At 58.1% G+C, this 4,196-nt stretch overlaps 1 protein-coding gene across 1 annotated transcript in view; it reads left to right on the forward strand.

The window, feature by feature from the left end:
• The window catches only part of LOC122543264 (diacylglycerol kinase gamma-like), a 14,386-nt gene that overhangs the window by 9,093 nt on the left and 1,097 nt on the right, over positions 1-4,196 (forward strand). The gene's annotated exons all lie outside the window — the stretch shown is intronic.

Genomic DNA, 4,196 nt, shown 5'->3' on the forward strand with positions numbered 1-4,196 from the left:
TCGCTGTGTGTGTGTCCCTCCCTCGCTGTGTGTGTGTGTCCCTCCCTCGCTGTGTGTGTGTCCCTCACCCCCTGTCTCTCCCTATCCCACACTCCCTGACTCTCCCTTTCCCTCACTCCCTGTCTCTCCCTGTCCCACACTCCCTGACTCTCCCCGTCCCACACACCCTGACTCTCCCCGTCCCACACACCCTGTCTCTCCCCGTCCCACACTCCCTGTCTCTCCCTGTCCCACACTCCCTGTCTCTCCCTGTCCCACACTCCCTGACTCTCCCTGTCCCACTCTCCCTGTCTCTCCCTGTGCCACACTCCCTGTCTCTCCCCGTCCAACACTCCTTGACTCTCCCTGTCCCTCACTCCCTGTCTCTCCCTGTCCCACACTCCTTGTCTCTCCCTGTCCCTCATCCCTGTCTCTCCCCGTCCCACACTCCCTGTCTCTCCCTGTCCCACACTCCCTGTCTCTCCCTTTCCCACACTCCCTGTCTCTCCCTGTCCCACACTCCCTGTCCCACACTCCCTGTCTCTCCCTGTCCCACACTCCCTGTCCCACACTCCTGTCTCTCCCTGTCCCTCACCCCTGTCTCTCTTTGTCCCACACTCCCTGTCTCTCCCTGTCCAACACTCCCTGTCTCTCCCTGTCCCACACTCCCTGACTCTCCCTGTCCCACACTCCCTGTCTCTCCCTGTCCCTCAATCCCTGTCTCTCCCTGTCCCACACTCCCTGACTCTCCCTGTCCCACACTCCCTGTCTCTCCCTGTCCCTCAATCCCTGTCTCTCCCTGTCCAACACTCCCTGTCTCTCCCTGTCTCTCCCTGTCCCACACTCCCTGACTCTCCCTGTCCCACACTCCCTGTCTCTCCCTTTCCCACACTCCCTGTCTCTCCCTGTCCCTCACTCCCTGTCTCTCCCTGTCCCACACTCCCTGTCTCTCCCTGTCCCACACTCCCTGTCCCACACTCCCTGTCTCTCCCTGTCCCTCATCCCTGTCTCTCCCTGTCCCACACTCCCTGTCTCTCCCTGTCGCACACTCCCTGTCTCTCCCTGTCTCTCCCTGTCCCACACTCCCTGACTCTCCCCGTCCCACACTCCCTGACTCTCCCTGTCCCACACTCCCTGTCCCACACTCCCTGTCCCACACTCCCTGTAACCTGCTCCCCTCCTTGATATGACCTTCTGATCAGCTCCATCCATACCCCCTCTGATGGGCAGTGTTTTATCCAACACTATCGGAAAGATGTTTTGAAACTTGAAAGGGTTCAGAAAAGATTTACAAGGATGTTGCCAGGGTTGGAGGATTTGAGCTACAGGGAGAGGCTGAACAGTCTGGGGCTGTTTTCCCTGGAGCGTCGGAGGCTGAGGGGTGACCTTATAGAGGTTGATAAGACCATGAGGGGCATGGATAGGGTAAATAGACAAAGTCTTTTCCCTGGGATCGGGGAGTCCAGAACTAGAGGGCACAGGTTTAGGGTGAGAGGGGAAAGACATAAAAGGGACGTGAGGGGCAGGACGGTGTGGGAGAATATTTTGTGAGCGGCGCTGCTGAACATGTTGGAAACAGTGGGATCTTCCTGGCGGATGCAGGCTCTCCTTTTGCGTTGGAGTTGCTGGTATCGGACTGGGGACTGGGTCAGGGTCAGAGGTTACACACGACCCCAGGTTATCGTCCTAGTGGCTCCCGGTGAAACCACAAGCTTTCGGAGCGCCGCGCCTTTGTCACCTACCTTCCACCATTCCTCATTGGAGTCATCGAAGACAGTCACCCGATCGCCTGCACTACAAAAGCAAGGGAAGGCAGCTGTGAGAGCCACTTCAGTTTGGAACACCCCCAGCATCCCCCCCACTGCCCCCGCCCCTGCCTTATTGCACCTCAGCTCTTATACCCCAGCAATCTACCCGAGGGGAGCATCCTGGGAGCTCCGATCACTTTAGAAACCCAGGCTGGGAGCTCATCGCGTCTACCTGTCGCTGTGTCCCTGTCTCTGGGTCAGCTCCACACCCCGCCCTTCAACCTGAACGCATCCACCCAACACGGTCAACTTGCCAACGACTGACCGCTTGCCCTAATAGCAGCTGATCAACAACAAAAAAAAAAACCCCTGCCCATCCTCCCAGCCAGCCTCCCCCGCAGTGCCCAACGGCTCCCACGCCAGGTTGGATCTGAAAGCAGCCAGAGTTCCTGCTGACTGACCCAGGCCCTGTCAGGGAGGCTGCTGGGACAATATGGCTGCTCCATCCGGATCTCAGCCTGTCCCACTCACCTCACACACAGGCTCGCCGGCCAACTCGGAAGGCGAGAGTCTCGAGAACAGGCCATTTGACGCCTTTCCGCTGACTCACACCATCCACCCAGCCCTCCAACCCCTTACCCAGCGACCAACACACCCAGTGCTTTGGTCACACACCCGCCCGCCCATCTCTCTCTCCCCCCCCCCCCCCCCCCACTGCCCACCAATCCATCTGTCACTCCACAGTATCATAGAACTATACAGTATAGAAGAGGCCCTTCAGCCCATTGAGTCAATGCTGCTCGTCCCACTTTCCCACACTAGGCTCATAGCCTTCAATGTTATGCTCATCCAAGTACTTTTTAAAGGTAGCACCGTTTCTTCCCTCAACTCCCCTCCCAGGCAGTGCATTCCAGACCTCCACCACCCTCAAACCCCCTCGAAACCTGCTCGCTTCCCACTTAAAATGGAGCCCATTTCTAATTCCCCCTGCGAGTAAGGGGAACAGCTGCTTCCTATCCACCCTGTCCATGTTCCTCATCATCATATCCCCCTCGAGCAGCTCCCCCCCCTCAGCCTCCTCAGCTCTGTAGGAAACAGCCCAGGCTTGTCCAGCCTCTCTCCCTCACTAAACTGCTCCATCCCAGACAATATCCTGGTGCATCTCATCTGCACCTCCCCACTCCGGTACAATCCCATCCTCCCTGTAGCGTGGGGACCAGAACTGACCGAAGTTCAGTACAGCTCCAACATCACATCCCAGCACTTACCATTGAGGGCGTGACTGATCAAGGCAAGCATCCAGCCATCCACCTGTCATTCCCACTCTCCCCTTATCCATCGGGCTGTCCAACCCTCCATCGGAACCTCCCACCCATCCACAGCTCTTCCAGGAGGGGCTACTGGAGTCCCTCAGTTATACTCAACACTCGGTAGGAGCCCGTGGAGAAATACAAAGGAGCAATTGCAAACCCAGGAGAAAACGTTGGGCGTTCTAAAGCGCAGCTGGGGACGGGCAATAAACACTGGCAAAGCCAGCCATGCCCAGCACGGAAACAGACCCTCCGGTCCACACTGACCTCACTGACTCCCACTGGGCCCACATCCCTTCCTGTTCATCTCTCAAATGAATAAATAAAAACAACACCAATGTCCCGCGCGCCCATCATGTCTGTGCACTGGCTGATAAACAGCCTTTGCGGGAGAGAGTCTGACAAGGAAGTGAGCAGCAGCCCTCTCTCTCTCTCTCCCGTCGCTGACTGTCTGGACGTTGGGCCCTGGGCAGGGCTGAGGGACACGCGGCTCGTTCCGAGCAGCAGTGGGAACCCGCTGGAGGACTGGGCCGAGCGTGAACTTACTGGAAATCCAGGTCATCCTTCTCCTGAGCTTTGTATCTGTACAAAGCGACAAAGTAGTGAGTCTGCGCGAAGCCGCCTCGCAGGCCCGGCTGTGGCTTCTTGGCCTGGCCGAGAGGAAGGAAAGGCAAACTGTTGAGAAGCGTAGCATGTGAATGTTGGCAGACAGAAGCCCCCCTCCCCAACCTCCCTGCCCTGACTCAGGGTCTCGTCGGCTCCCTTCTCCCTGCCTCGGGACAGTGGCCAGCTTATCGCATTCGGCCCACACACATTGGTGGGCTTCTTCAGCCCTCGAGAGCCCAGCGAGTCAAACTCCAGCCTGACCTTTCCAGCAGGAGGTGTCAGACAGCTGGGCAGGTTGGCACCTGGGTGATACCCACCACCACCACCACACACCCCCCTTGCCACCTCAGCCATTAAGGCCCTGGGGCTAAAGCTCAATGGGCTGACCTTCCAGTCGGGGTGGCCAATCATTGACCACGAAAGGGTCTCTTCACACAATTGGGCCGGCACGGTGGCTCAGTGGTTACCACCGCTGCCTCACAGCACCAGGGTCCCAGGTTCGATTCCAGCCTCAGGCAACTGTCTGTGTGGAGTTTGCATATTCTCCCCGTGT

Source organism: Chiloscyllium plagiosum, chromosome 43 (assembly GCF_004010195.1).
Source record: "Chiloscyllium plagiosum isolate BGI_BamShark_2017 chromosome 43, ASM401019v2, whole genome shotgun sequence".
In the NCBI taxonomy this organism is placed as follows: Eukaryota; Metazoa; Chordata; class Chondrichthyes; order Orectolobiformes; family Hemiscylliidae; genus Chiloscyllium; species Chiloscyllium plagiosum.